The following is a 16,251-nucleotide window of genomic DNA, read 5'->3' as shown; positions in this document are numbered from 1 at the left end:
GCCACCCATCTACACACCACCGCGCACAAGGCAGCTTTACAGAGACTGCCCCCTCCCATTAAGGCATTGGGTCGAGAAGGCATCTCAAGAGGGTTTTCTTGGACTGCAGTTGTGTTAGACATGCTAGGGCCTTAGCCAGTGGTCTCTCATCACCCTTTTAAGGCTTGGCAATGTGCTTCCTCCTAAGATGGATTGTCCATCCCACATCTTGCTGTTGTTTTCCAGCATTTCAGCCTATTAAACTAGATAATCGTTCACATGGACGGCTGGGCAAATTTAAAAATATCTTTCTTTCTCCAGCAGGTCTGGCAGCCCTTCGTTCCCTGGACAGCTGTCCTTAGGGGAGGGGCCATTTTCTTTAGTGCGTCCAATGGTAGGAATGATGGTGACCCTCCCCCCCCCCCCCCCCCCCCCCCCCCCGAACACCCCGTCATGGAGGCAGGCCATGGCTCCTGAACTGGGCCAAGTTCCAGCATCCAAACAAGGCTGCAAAGTAAACACAAGACCACAAAAAGAGCCAGCTGTTGAGTAAAAAACAAGGACGGGAGAAGGCACTGGGAGGCACGCAGGAGGACAGCGAGAGGGGGGATAGAAGAAATAGAAAAAGAGGGACGCCGAGGGGGTAAAGAGGAGAGGATGAGAGAACCGGAGGGACATAGGAAAACAACAAAAGAGGACTAGGAGAGAAGAAGAAGAAACATGCGTAATCGAGAGGAGAAATAGAGGAAGGAGTGGGTGAGAAACAACCAAGGGGGCACAAAAGAGGGAGAAGAGAGACACAGAAAAGAGGGTCGTTAACAGGACAAACGGGCATGAGAGAAAAAGTCAAGAAGCAACCAGGCGCAAATAATTGTACACCACGGTCCTGATTACTAATGGATCGGAATTTTCCGAAATCTGGGTAAATCCCTATTTAGGTAGAATTGGAATTCCAAGTTGGGTGGTATTTACTGCAATTTTTTTTACTGGATGTGTTAAATATCGCACCCTTTGTTAAATTTCGGCAGGTCAAACCTGCTGGAATGCAACAGGGATTTTTTTTTACAGTATTTACTGTACCATGCAGATATTGAAGCAGTAAGCACCAAAATCAGCAGGTTATTCCCCAAAATCTCAAGATAGGTGTTATTTTTCACACCCAATAATTAATGAATCCCACGGTAAGGTTATTTATATGGTGAAGTAAATAGCACCTTCTTGCCTACAAACTTCGAATCGGGGACTAAGGCTTTGAATATCAGTTAGGGGCAGAGGTAATTAGCGCTTGCCAGAGTAAATAGTGCACACGTGAAATAACCTGCCTGAACACGAGTTTAAAAACGCGTATGGGATTTATCAAATGCGCTAAATACTGCAGCCCTGATTCTGAGTTTATCAGAAAGAAAGTGTTTTTTATCGCACCTGATAAATAACGATACCACAGTGTTCGTTTTTAGGTCGAGCGCGCAAGTGCTTTGACGTGTTGTCTATCTGTGGGCTTTTAACCACGCTCACTGCACACCCATCACTATCACTCGTTTGTGGGCTTGCCTTTCAAAAATCCTTTATCATCATTGGTAAATGCTTTACATTTGTCCGTCCTAGGGGCAATTTTGTTACCGCCTTGGCCATCGACCCTGTTACATGAATTATTGCATGACTGCCGATAAGTTTGACTGCAACAAACTTCTTTTTCCTTTTGTGTCACTCCTTCGGGCTCAAGGCGGCCGTGGCGCTTTGAATTGGCTCACTTATGTCAACTGTGTTATTTTTCATTTTCAATTTATGTGGCAAGAAAAGTCCAGTTGGGAATTTACAACGCTAATAGCTGTAATTCGAGCAAACGTGAGACCCATTGCATTGCAAATGCTTGTTTACCAGATGCGATGAATAACACATATCACAATCTATTGGTGAATAAATTGCAGATTTTGGTGATTTGTGCACTAAAATTTGGATGGCACAGTAAATTTGAATTTTTTTTCCCTGCTACATTTCGGCAAGTTTGAGCTGCTGAAATTTAACAAATGGTGAGAAATGTATCGCACTCAGGACCTGATTATGAGTTTAAGTGTTATTAAAGCTCCTAATAAATAGCGATACCTTGCGGTACTTTATTTATCAAGTATGATAGATAACACATGTTACGAGTTCGTGGGGAATAACATGCAAACTTTTAGTGCACCAAAACCCACATGATACAGTAAATACCGTATGCTTTCCCCTGTTATATTTCAGAAGATTTAACTTGCCAAATCTCATGAAGGTTGAGCATCCGATAATTTTGCATTGGGGTCTGAAAACACTGATTCACTCATATTCAGGACCTACATGTCTGTGCCTTAATCCTAGTCAGCCGTTTTCTTCCGACCCATCCATAAACCTCTTGTTATGCACAGGTCAGAATTATGAGTTGAGTGTTATTTAACACATCCCTTCCTTAAATTTCAGCAGGTCAAACCTGTTGAAATTTAAGAGAGGAAATCAATGAGGTGATTACCTTATCATGCAGATTTTCATGCATTAAACACCAAAATCTGCATATAATTCCCCAGAAACTTATAATAGGAGCTATTTTTCGCCCCTGCTAAATAATGAACCCCATGGTATAATTGTTTACCAGATGCAATAAATAATACTATACTTGTAATTAGGTCCTATATGCCCCATTTATAGAATGTGCTCTTAATCGCATATGATATTTAAAACATGTGAAAAATAATGCATGTAGTAAATTACACCCAATTACAACTATGAGAGGTCACTGAAAACCAGTGGAATATACCACCTTAACCCCTTCGCTGCCAGGCCTTTTCCCCTCATGCGCTGAGCCTTTTTTTGGCTATTTGGGGCAGTCTGTGCTAAGGCCCTCATAACGTTTTGTCCACATAAGGTACCCATGCCAAATTTGTGTTCTTTTTTTCCAACATCATAGGGATTTTAGAGGTACCCAGATTTTGTGGGTTCCCATGGAGGAGACCGAGAAATTAGCCAAAATACAGCAATTATTGTTTTTAAATGGGAAAAAAGGGTTGCAGAAGAAAACTTTTTTTTCCCCCCTGAAAACGGCATCAACAAAGGGGTTGTGGTGCTACAATCACCATCTTCCCAGATTTCAGTAACAGGCAGACTTGAATCAGAAAACTACATTTTTTAACACAATTTTGGCATTTTACATGGAGATACCCCAACTTTTACTATTTTTGTGCTTTTGCCTCCTTCCAGTCAGTGACAAAAATGGATGTGAAACCAATGCTGGAACCCAAAAGAGCTAAAAAAAATTGAAAAGTAGACAAAATTCCGAGTTCAGCAAGGGGTCATTTGTGTAGATCCTTCAAGGTTTTTCTACAGAAAGTAACAGCTAAAATAAAAAAAAATGAAATTGAGGTAAAAAAGAGCCATTTCTGTCCACCTTTTCTTTTATATCTTTTTCCAACTATGGCAGATTTTTTAAAGCAATATACTGTTACATCTGCTGGACTCTCCTGGTTGTGGGGATATGTAGGGATTGTAGGTTCATCAAGAACCCCTGGTGCCCAGAGCCAATAAAGGAGCTGCACTTTACAATGGGTTTTCAGTGTATACAGCAATTCTTTTGGTGAAATATGAAGAGTAAAAAATAGGTATAAAGGAAACCTTTGTATTTCCAAAATGGGCACAAGATAAGGTGTTGAAAAGCAGTGATTATTTGCACATCTCTGACTTCTGGGATCCCCATACTAGCATGTGAATTACAGGGCATTTCTCAAATAGATGTCTTTTTTACACCCTGTCTTACATTTGGAAGGAAAGAATGTAGAGAAAGACAAAGCGCAATAACACTTGTTCTTCTATTCTGTGTTCCCCCAAGTCTCCCGATAAAAAATGAAACCTCACTTGTGTGGGTAGGCCTAGTGCCCATGACAGGAAATGCAACATGTATACATCACATTTTTACATTAAATCAGACATGTGGTTTAAAAAGTGCCTAGCAGTGGATTTTGGCCTGTAGCTCAGCCGGCACCTAGGGAAACCTACCAAAGCTGTGCAAACTAGACACCTAGGGGAATCCAGGATGGGGTGACTTGTGGGGCTCTCACCAGGATCTGTTACCCAGAATCCTTTGCAAACCTCAACATTTGCCAAAAAAACACTTTTTCCTCATATTTCGGTGATAGAAAGTTCTGGAATCTGAGAGGAGCCACAAATTTCCTTCCACCCAGCATTTCCCAAAGTCTCCTGATAAAAATGGTACCTCACTTGTGTGAGTAGGCCAAGTGCCCACGACAGGAAATGCCCCAAAACAAACATGGACACATCACATTTTCCCAATGAAAACTGACCTGTTCTTGGCAAAGTGCCTAGCTGTGGATTTTGGCCTCTAACTCAGCCGGCACCTAGGGAAACCTAGCAAACCTATAAAGTTTTGCAAACTAGACACCTAGGGGAATTTAGAATGGGGTGACTTGTGGGGCTCTCACCAGGTTCTGTTACCAGAATTCTTTGCAAACCTCAATATTTGGCAAAAAAACATTTTTCTCACATTTCGGTGATAGAAAGTTCTGGAATCTGAGAGGAGCTACAAATCTCCTTTCACCCAGCATTCCCCCAAGTTTCCCAATAAAAATGGTACCTCACTTGTGTTGGTAGGCCTTGTGCCCACGACAGAAAACGGCCCAAAATGCAACATGGACATTGACAACTGGCGTGTTTTTTGGAAAGTGCCTAGCTGTGGATTTTGGTCTCTAGCTCAGCCGGCACCTAGGAAAACCTACCAAACCATTGCATTTTTTAAACCTAGACGCCTAGGGGAACCCAGTATGGGGTAACTTTTGGCACTCTCACCAGGTTCTTTCACCCAGAATCCTTTGCAAACCTCACAATTTGGCCAAAAAAAAAACACTTTTTCCTCAAATTTCGGTGATAGAAAGTTCTGGAATCTCAGATGAGCCACAAATTTCCTTCCACCCTGCATTTCCCCAAGTCTCCCGATAAAAATAGTACCTCACTTGTGTGGGTAGGTCTAGTGGCCGGGACAGGAAATGCCCCAAAACACAACATGGACACATCCCATTTTCCCAAAGAAAACTGACCTAGTTTTTGCAAAGTGCCTAGCTGTGGATTTTGGCCTCTAGCTCATCCGGCACCTAGGAAAACCTAGCAAACCTGGACATTTCTGTAAACTAGACACTCAGGGGAACCAAGGATGGGGTAACTAGTGGCGCTCTAACCAGGTTCGGTTATCCAGAATCCTTGGCAAACCTCAAAATTTGGGGAAAAAAACCCTTTTCCTCCCATTTCGGTGCTGCAAAGTTCTGGAATCCGAGGGGAGCCACAAACGTCCTTCTACCCAGCATTCCCCCATATCTCCGGATAAAATGGTACCTCACTTGTGTGGGTAGGCCTAGTGCCCGAAACGGGAAATGCCCCAGAACACTACGTGGCCGCATCACAATTATCAAATACAAAACTATCTATTTTTGTGGGGGGGTACCTGTGTTTTTGGTCCTGGGCTCAGCAGCCATATAGGGAAACCTACCAAACCCAGATATTTCTGAAAACTAGACACACAAGGCAGTCCAGGGAGGTGTGACTTGCGTGGATCCCCGAGTGTTTTCTTACCCAGAATCCTCAGCAAACCTCAAATTTAGCTGAAAAATCAAATTTTCCCCACATTTCTGTGTGGGATCACCACACCGGCACAAATTTCCTACCACCCAACGTTCCCCTCAGTCTCCTGATAAAAATGATACCTCACTTGTGTAGGTGGGCCAAGTGCCTGTGATAGGGAAGAGCCAAAAACATGTTGAAATTGAGGGGGAACCAAAGCGGGTCCAAAAGGGCAGTTTGAAAAAAAATGTTTTTAGGCTGACAAGGGGGGCAGAATTTTTATCGGTATAGATGCGACAGTGCTGGGTGGTAGGAATTTTTTGGATTCCTGCATATTTCAAAAGGTTCCATCACAAAAATGGAAGAAAAATGTGTGATTTCAAGCAAAGTTTGAGGTTTGTAGGGCATTGTGGGTAAGAAAATGGTGCAAGGTGCAAGTGAAGCACACCACCCTGGACTCACCTAGATGTTTAGTTTTCAGATCTTTCTAGGTCTCGTAGATTTTTCTACATGGCAGGATCCCAAAGTCCAAAAAGTGCAGCCCTCACTATTCCAAGTGGGACGATTTTGAGTTAGACAAGCTCTCATGGCCCAAATGTAAAACCAAAGCCCAAAATAATCAAATGTCCTCTTGCTTGCCGTTGGGATAAGATCTTTTAGTGTGCGGGGAAGAGCCGAAAGACTGCTACCCCCTTCAGTTGGGGTGGGGGCATAACCATGCCCATACTGGTTGGTACCCACCACCACTATTTTTTATTGTTTTTTTTATTACCTGGCATCTAGTAGGCTTTCTGCCACCCAAGGGAGTGGATCAGGGGTAATTGCCCCATCTGCCCACTGGTGGACAGAACAACTTTGTCCCCATTTATTTGGGGTGGGTGTATGGCCATACCCCCACCCTCTTTTTTAAAATTAATCTTCCCTGGTGTCTGGTGGGCTTTCTGCCCCCCTGGGGGGCAGATGGGCCTTACAAAAAAGGCTGATCTGCTCCCAGGGGGGCAGAAACGACCAACAGTAATGTGACCCCATGGGGAGCGACCCTTGCCCAAGGGGCTGCCCCCCAAACAAACCACACACACCAATCCCTGGTGCCTAAGTGGTTTCTGCCCCCCTTGGGGGCAGTTCGGCCTAATAGAAATAAGCCGATCTGCCCCCATAGGGGGCAAAAATGGCCTAAAGGAAATATTCCCCCCAGGGGAGCGACCCTTGCCTAAGGGCTCGCTCCCCTTGCGTGAAATTGGCGCAAAACAAAATACCTGGTGTCTAGTGGTTTCTAAGAATAGAAGGCCGATCTGCCCCCAAGGAGGAAAGAAATGGCCTAAAGAAATTTGCCCCCCCAGGAGAGCGACCCTTGCCTAAGGGGTCGTTCCCCATCTGTAAAAAATAAAAATAAAAATACCTGGTTCCTAGTGGATTCTGTCCCCCTTGGGGGCAGATTGGCCTAATAAAAATAGGCCGATCGGCCCCCCCAAGGGGGCAAAAATGGCCTAAAAAAAAAGATCCCTGGTGCCTAGTGGCTTCTTCCCCGCTGGGGGCACATCGGCCTAATTAAAATAGGCCAATCTGGGCAGAAAAGGCCTAATTGAAAAATGCCCCCCCCCAGAGGCGCAACCCTTGCCCAAGGGGTCGCTCCCCGTCATTGTTCCAAAAAAAGATTGCTTTAGGATCGGGATGCAGAAATGCTCAAAAAGACATGAAAGGAAAAGCCTTTACTTTCATGTCTCTTTGCTTGCCCCACCCCTCGATCGGAAGCGGAATGCAAACATTTCTCTTCCGATCGCGATGGGGGCGACCTGTGATGAGGTCAGCACGCGATCACGCGCAGATGTCATTAGACGTCACTTGGGGAGGGGAGGGGTGGAGAGGGTCAGGGGTGGAAGAGGAAGCGATTCCCCTTCCATCCCTGCCAGGGGAGGGGGGGTGGGAGGCCCACGGGAGGAGCACTAGCGCTCCTCACATGGGCCAGGTGCAGGACGAGCTGCTCTTGTTCTCAGCACATGGCGAGACCAGCTCAACCAGGGCACCCAAGGCGTTAAAACACCTCCAAGTCAAAGTAAGGTGGTAAAAATTCCTGCAAGTACAGGGAATGAAATGAAATAAGTAAAATAATACAAAAAAAAACAAACAAAAAAACAATAAAGTAAACAACAAAGCAGATGTGCTGTTTGAGCTAAAAATAAATGCATAAAATATCACACACACCTGCACACAGGGCCAGACATACTGAAAACATCCGTGGAAAGTGGGAACTCTAACAGGTTGACTGCAGCAGTTCACACTTCCAGTCCACAGTACTCCATCATAAATTCAGCCCTTCTAGGCCACTATATTATGCTATGACAGGTCCATATTCTACCACTATAAACCATCCCGTACAAGGAAGTAAACCAGGCCACCAATCAATGACGTCAAATGGTGTATGTTAGACCTGTCATCTATTGGCATTGTTTTCCCTGTCTTCTGAACTCCTGGTTTTGATCCTGTGCTGAATTTCGTTTTTGCTGGCTTTATAACACTGGGCACTCTACCACTGCTGACCAGTGCTATTGTGCAAGAACTCTCTGTCTAAATTGTATTGGTGATTGGCTTAGCCATGATTGGCATGCTTTACTAGTAAGTCCCTACTATAGTGCACCATGCGTGCCCAGGGACTGTAAATCAAATGCTACTAGTGGACTTGCACCACTGATTATGCCACCCTCATGAGTAATCCTGTAAACATGTTTCAGATCTGCCACAGCAGTGTTCGTGTGTGCAGTTTTAAACTGCCATTTCGACCTGGCAAGTGCACCCACTTGCCAGGCCCAAACCATCCATTCTATTACATGTAAGTCACCCCTATAGTAGGCCCAAGGCAGCCCCATGGGCAGGGTGCATTGTGTTAAAAAGGTAGATCATGTATTGGTGTGTTTTACATGTCCAGATAGTGAAATACTGCTAAATTCATTCTTCACTATTGCAAGATCTGTCTCTCCCATGGGGTATCATGGGGATTGCCTAGAAATATCTTTTAAGTGTAATTTCCCATTTGCAGCAGATAGAGAATGGAGTTTGGGGTCTCTGAACTCACAATTTAAAAATACAGCGTTTGGTGAAGTTGTTTTTAGGTATAACCTAGGCAGAGCTCATGTGCTGTCTCTCGACATGTTGTAATCTACTTCTGTGGGCTTTCATCACGCCCATCTCAAGCCTATCACTTTCATTCGTTCTTTGCCTGCCTTTAAAATTCCCTTGATTTCGTGGGTAAATGCTTTACGTTTGTCCCTCCTTGAGGCTGCTTTGTTACTGCTTTGGAGACTGTCACAGTTACATGTAGTATTGCACGATTGGCCATATACCTTAGTGTGGCACACTATTTTTAAATTTTGCCTCTCCACTTCGCACTCTGTGTCCATATGTTGTTTCTTCCTCTTCCTTGTTTTTGGGCATGCTCCTGTTCCTTTGTGGTGCCTGCACACAAAGGCTGCAAGCTTGTGGAGGGGAAGGGGTTCTTTTTTATTTATTTATTTATTTTTGAAGTTTCGTGTAGCGGAAACTCAATCAGAGGAGCGCTTTCTATGAGTACCACTTACGTACAAGTTGAGCAGTTGAAAAATACACAAACTGGTGCATTTTAAACAGGAAAAAACACAGAAATTCTCAACACAGCTCTGCAGGCATAGCGGGAGAGCCAATACTACTATTTTCACCGAACTCCAGAAACTCACCCCATAATGCTTTGCAGGGCATTCCTTTTACAATACATGTTTGCCCATAACTTAGCCTGTGGTGGTCCTATGACAATTGGGCCACCACCAAACTGTTCAGCACAATTCACTCCTTCTCTCACCATTCAGTGTCCTTTAAGCTCTCTCATGGCTGGAACTTTTGTTTTACAGTTGGGAGTAGTTTGTGATATTATTCTAGTAGGCCTGAAAATGTGTAATGCACTATGCCCTTTAGGGTCTACATATATGGTTAGATTGCATTACATTCTGCAATTCTCCTTTCAGGTGGTTATTCTTTCTATGGGCTAAATATATGGTTACATGGCCATGTTTCTTACAAATGTTATTTTTATTCTGGTTCTCTTTAGGGGCTCTTCTGGCATGACAACTCTTTCTGTCTAGGTCATCTCTAGGCCCCCCACACTAGGTTGGGGGGAGCCCAAAATAATGACCCCTCCCACCAGTCACTGTCTTTTTAAGTTCTCTCATGGCTGGAACTTTTGATGCTATTTTTATTATGGTGTCCTATAGGGGCCTGTTGTGAGCATTACAGTCAAGATACTACAATATTCACTGCACTCGGAAACTTGCCCTGTAATGCTTTATGGGCATTCCTTTTACAATTATTTATTGCACATAACTCACTATGTGGTGGTCATAGGACAATGGGACCACCATCAAAACGGTCAGCATGACCTGCTCTTTCCCTCTAGGTCATCTCTGGGTCACCACACTAGGTTGGGGGGACCGCAAAATAATAATATAAATAAATGTAGTAAATAATGGCAATAGCTTCCTTTTTTGATGCAGGTAGAGGAAGGAGGTAAATGGAAGTACTTTAGTTATATGCAGGGCCACTGGAATTATGTGGCTGAGAGGACCAAACTATGCAGCAGGGCTGAGCAATTTATGTGGCAAGAAAATTCCAGTTATGCATTTACAACGCCAATAGCTCTAACTCAAGCAAACAAGATGACCTATTACATTGCAAATGCTTGTTTGAATTGTAAATTTGAAAATGCCACTTTAGAAAGTGGGCATTTTCTTGCTTAACCATTCTGTGCCCTTTCCTGTCTGTGGAATACACATCTGGGTCAGGATGACAGTTGGGCTCTTTGTGCATTCACTCTAGACAGTCACACAGAGGGAGCTGAGGTGTGCCCTGCATATCCTAATGACCCATCACCAGGCTGATGGTTCTTCCTGACCTAGAGTGGTGGGAGGAGCTGACACTTGCACCTTAATAGGGCTGTGCCTGTCCTCACACAAAGCAGTCACTAATCCCCATCAAGACAGCTTGATAGCCCCAATTGGAGCCATTCTGTTTCTAAGTGGTATACAAAGATTTAGGGCCTGATTTAGATCTCAGTGGAGGGGTTACTCCGTCACAATGGGTCCATTGTTTTCTATGGTGTTTAGATTTCGACTGATGGGATATCCGTCACTGTGGTGATGGAGTATCCCCTCTGCCGAGATCTAAGTCAGGACCTTAATTTTTGAATTTTTTTAATCTTTACTTGTGTATGTTGGATTGTTGTCATTTTGGTCTTGTTTTACTCAGATACATATTGGCTACCTTTCTAAACTGGTGTAGAGAAATTTGGTGGTGTTTTCACTGTGTTACTGTGTGTGTGTACACATACTTTACACATTGCTCTGAGATAAGCCTCACTGCCAATGGGTGTGATCAGGGGTTATCTTAGCCGTGTGACTTCCTTACCCTGACTAGATTGAGGGTCCCTACTTTCTAACAGTGCAGCAATGCAGGAGAGCAAGGACTGATACAGTAAGCCTGGAACCCATAAACATGAGACAGCTTGAAGTCCAGAAGTCCTACGGCACAATATGGGCACTATACAAAACATATTATCATCATTTATATTACCCTGGAGGTCAACATAGGGATCCACTTCACTCTCCCCACCACTGCCGAAAAATCCTACCAGTGCTATAATTCTTTGCAACAGGCACCACACAGCAGGGAGTAGGATTGCTACATGGCATTTCTCAGTCAACCTTCAGCAAAATACTCTGGTAAATGATGCATGCTTTGCAGAGAAAGAGTGGGAGCACATACAGTTCCCTTTGGACACCACCACAGCCAATCCTTGTGAGGCAAACATCTATGCTACAGAAAAATGTCTGGACTCCTAGAGCCAATTTACTGCACTCAAGTACACCTGGTGACGACACATAGACAGGAACAAGTGTGCTACACCCTTAAAATGAAACATGCTATTCATGTGCAAATGCTGTGTAATGTGGACCTGTGTATACTGAACTGCTGAGGTGCCATGGATCAAACTACAATGCCATGATCCTGCGGAGAATCAACATTAGTCATGTTGTGGTTATAATAGCCCTCAACAAACTGGGTAGGCAAATAAACCCTTCATTATCAAGATTATAATGTATTATAATAGTCCATTCTGAATTAATGTGCCAGTAAAGAGCACATCATTGGATCAATGGGAACATGAGTAATACATTATTGTGGTCACGCTTCACAATGATTATGATCCTCAGTCAAGTCAACTTTTTAACAACCACATGTACTTCCATTACAACTCCTATGTCACTTACCTTCGATTCATCCACCTCAAAACTTTATTTTGCATCTTCGACTCTAGACATGTTGAGGATAGTCATAGTTTTGCCTTTTCATGACTTTTGGTAGCACTGAGGGAAGAAATACCATCAGTGCCATGCTTTAGTGCTTGTCAAATCACTTAAGTACCTTGCATTTCAAAGTTTGTAACCTGTTTTTAACGTTCTCATCATGTGGCTATCTTGACAAAGTATTGATTTTACCGTAATCAACTTCCACCAGCATGTTCTTGTTTGTTTTTGGTGGCATCTTCAGTATGACTTAGGACATTAGGCGGTCATAGTACCTTACCACCTCCTTGGCCAGGACCTCCAGCTCAGAATCTGTAAAGCTGTACTTCATTTTTTTTTTAATAAAGAGATTTGTATTGATTTTAGGAAGACAAGAAAATAAAAGTACAAATACACATAACAGAACACCAACTGGTGTTTGTGGAGTGTCGGTCCCTGGGCATCGTAGGGCAGATCTATACAAAGAAATGATAGTCAATGGTTTATATTTCAACCTCATGAGGGTAACCCCTCCCTAGTCACACCGCTTCCCCACTAAGAGCCCGCCGCATCATCCCATTTTCCCCACACTTTGATGTAGTTGTTTGGGCATCCCCTGGCTTCATACACCAGCCTCTCACGCTGTGCGCACCAGTCCACTCCACGTCTCCATTTATTCAAAGCCGGCGCCACTCCGGCCTTCCACTCTGCCATTATGTCTCTCTTAGCCACCAAACATGCCACTCCCAAGAAAATCTTGTCTGCTCTCCTTAGACCCAGCTCGCCCATGACCCCCAGCAGAAGTGGTGATGGGGCCTCATTGATATCTTCCCGCAGGGCCTCAGAGATCTCCCGTATAACCACCCTCCAGTAAATAATTATAACTGGGCATGCCCAAACCATGTGGAAAAAGCCAGCATCCGGACCGGAGCATCTGGGACAGTTAGCTGTGGCTCAGAGGCCCACTTTATATAATCTTGTAGGACTGAGGTATGCCATGTGTAGGTATGGGTTCTGAAGTAAACGGAATCACGTGACCATTGTTAATACCCGAGGGGCCATCAATGCCTCCACACAGTCCTCCTCCTCCATTGGTCCCACCCAGTCCTCCCATTTCCAGCAGAGCCCCCCCAGGGGACTGGTAGTGTTGACCAATAAGGAACGGTATATCTGGGAGACTCCACCCTTGCCTAAATTTCCCATCAACGCTTTCGCCTCCATAGGGCTACATTCGGGGACACAATCTCCTTCTCGTATGTGCACGGACAAAGTATGGCGAAGCTGAAGGTATTTATGGAATTGTGTCTTGTGTAACGAGAAGAGTCCCCGGAGCTCCACAAAGGACCTCAGGTGCGTTCCCTCACAGACATCCCCCAATGTAGAGATTCCTATGTTGTCCCACCTCTGGAATCCCTCCAGTCCTGCGACGTCTGCAAGTAGTTTTCCGTGCCAGAGCGGGGTCTGCTGGGTGAGGCGACCCCACCAACCCGACACCTTTTGGGCCTCACGCCACCCCATTATGATCGTTCTTGTCACTTCTGGAACAGTCTTAGGGATCGGGCCACCATACAATGCATCAAAAACTCCATGGTAGCTCAGTGTTTGAAGCTCCAATCGCTGTGCGGGGTCAGTCCAGCCACCCCCACCCAGTCACTGATTACGAGCAGATGCATTGCAATGTAGTAAAGGTGGATGTTGGACATTCCCAACCCCCCATCATAGAAGTCCCGTTGGCAGGTGGAAAGGGCCAGTCTAGGATGGGTGCCGCTCCAGAGAAACTGGCGCGCCGACAAGTCTATTTCTTTGAACCACATCTTAGGGACCGGGTATGGGAAATTTTGTAATAGGTAAAGGAGCCTGGGAAGGATCATCATTTTGTAGAGGGCTATTCTCCCTAGTAGATTGAGGGGTAGGGACCGCTATCGTTGTAAATCGTCCTTGATTCTTCTAGTGAGTGGTGTAACATTAAGTTCCCAGGCTAGCTCCGGAATAAGTGCAATGAACACTCCCAGGTATTTAAAACTGTTCCTACGGATGGGAATGTTGTGTTGCCACTCAATACAGTCTCTGGAATGGTGCAGGGGGACCAATACGGATTTATGGGGGTTTAGCGTAAGGCCTGAGGCCTCTGAGAAGAGGTCAAGGATCTGTAAGATACCCGGGCCGCTTGTGGCCGGGTAGGTGATATAGAGGAGGACGTCATCTGCATAGAGCGCCACTCGGTCCTCCGGGCCCACGGGCCATGACCACCCTTTGATCAAAGGGTCTTCACGCAGCAACTTTGCCAGTGGTTCAATTACAAATGCAAAGAGCAGCGGAGACAGCGGGCATCCCTGGCGAGTACCTCTGCTGATCGGGAAAGGGTCGGAAACCACACCGTTTACCTGTACCCTAGTGGCTGGATTAGAGTAGAGTAGTCTCACGAGGCCACGGAATTTGGGCCCAAGTCCATAGCCCTGCAACACGTGGTTGAGGTAAGACCAGTCCACTTTATCGAAGGCTTTTTCGAAGTCAAGTAGGAGCAGAGCCAGGAGGGACCGAGTCAGTGCACCACAATGTGCCAGGGCCAGGTGCAAGCGTCTAATACAGTGCCTAGTGCTTCAGGAGGGCATGAAGCCGCACTGGTCAGGGTGTACCAACGATGGGAGCACTTTTTTCAGCCTGGCGGCCAGAATCGAGGACATCACCTTGATTTCAGTGTTCAGGAGGGAGATAGGTCTATATGCTGAGCAGCACTGCGACGGGGGTTGAGTCTTAGGGATCACCACAATTGTGACTTGATCAACCCCAGTGGGGAAGCGGCCACTTCTTTCTGCCTCTTCGTACATGTCCAGTAGGTGGGGGCCCAGAATATCTCCACATCTACTGTAGAGCTCTACTGGGAACCCATCTGAGCCCGGAGTCTTACTGGAGGATAAGTTAGCCACTGCCTCAATGATTTCTGCCAGGCTGATAGTCTCGTCTAGGTGTTCTCATACCGCCTGGAAAACTCTAGGAAGGGTAATTTTGTCTAAGAGGGGGGGATTCCCTCTCCGCCTGTGGCCGGGGGCGCTCAGCGTAAAGTCGTGCGTAGTAAGAGGCAAAACTTTGTGTGATTTCAATTGGTGTCTTAGAAAGGAATCCCAAGTCGTCTACTATTTCGGTGATAACCCTGTCGGCCAGGGGTCTTGTGGCCAGCCAATGTAAGAGCTTCCTGTTTTTATCTCCCCAACCATAAACATGGGCAGCCAACGCACTCCAGATGTGTTTTGTGGACTCCAGCACCAAGTGTTTAATCTCCTCTCGCACACCGGATAGCTGCCTCAGACAAGAAGCCGAAGCAGAGTTTGAGTGTGAGCGTTCCAGTCACAGTGCACGGGCTTCCAGCTCTGACACTCTGAAGTTGCGGGCACGCTCACGTATGCGAAGGAGATGTTTGACGTGTCCTCTGAGTGTGGCCTTACATGCGGCCCACACAGTGCCCGGAGACCGGACCGAACCCACGTTCTGTTCAAAGTATTGTGCAAGGTCGTTTCTGATCGCTAGTGTATAGTCACCATCTTGTAAGTACCAAGCGTTCAGGTGCCACATCGGGCGCAGAGAAGGATCTGTACCGCTTATTCGGATTTGAACTGGTGCATGGTCAGAGACCCCATGGGGCACGATGTCAGCCCCTGTAACAATGACAATGTCCAGCGCCGGTATAAACACTAGGTCAATACGGGCGTGTGTCCCGTGAGCCGCTCAGGTGTGAGTATACTGTCGCAACCTAGGATGCCAGGATCTCCAAACCTCGCACAGGCCAAGACTCTCCGCCCAGCCCCACAGGGTCGAGGCCCGACCAGACCTGGTGGTAGTAACATTTCCAGTCTGGGGTGTAGGACGGCATTAAAGTCTCCTCCTATTAGTGTAGCTCCGTTAAGGAGTCCGGCCAGAACCTGGCAGAGCAAGTGTAAAAAGCCGTCAATCCGGTCGGGGGCATATACACATACAAAGCTGATCGTCAGTCCATAGAGCGTCCCGGACACCGTAACATATCTACCGTGTGCGTCAGATTGTGAGGCTGTGATTACCATGGGCAGTGAGCGATGAAGAAGAATGGCCACACCCCTGGAGCCCTTGGAGAAACCTGAGTGGTAAACTTTATCGTACCTCCCCCTTGTGAGCATGTGACATTTAGTCCCAAGGAGATGTGTTTCTTGTAATAGGACCACTGAGGGGGCATATCTGCGAAGAGTACTGTATACTGCAGACCTCTTGATTTTATCTAAGAGGCCATTCACGTTCCATGATAGGACCATTTGTCAGTGTGGGCCACGCTTAAGGGGAGCAGGTGCGTAAAGTTGTTGAGTACCCGTCAATGGGCACCAGGGCGACCGTCCTAAACAATGAAGCAAAA

This window comes from Pleurodeles waltl, chromosome 9 (assembly GCF_031143425.1).
Source record: "Pleurodeles waltl isolate 20211129_DDA chromosome 9, aPleWal1.hap1.20221129, whole genome shotgun sequence".
Classification (NCBI taxonomy): domain Eukaryota; kingdom Metazoa; phylum Chordata; class Amphibia; order Caudata; family Salamandridae; genus Pleurodeles; species Pleurodeles waltl.
The sequence above is the reverse complement of the archived record's forward strand: the minus strand, read 5'-3'. Positions refer to the sequence as shown.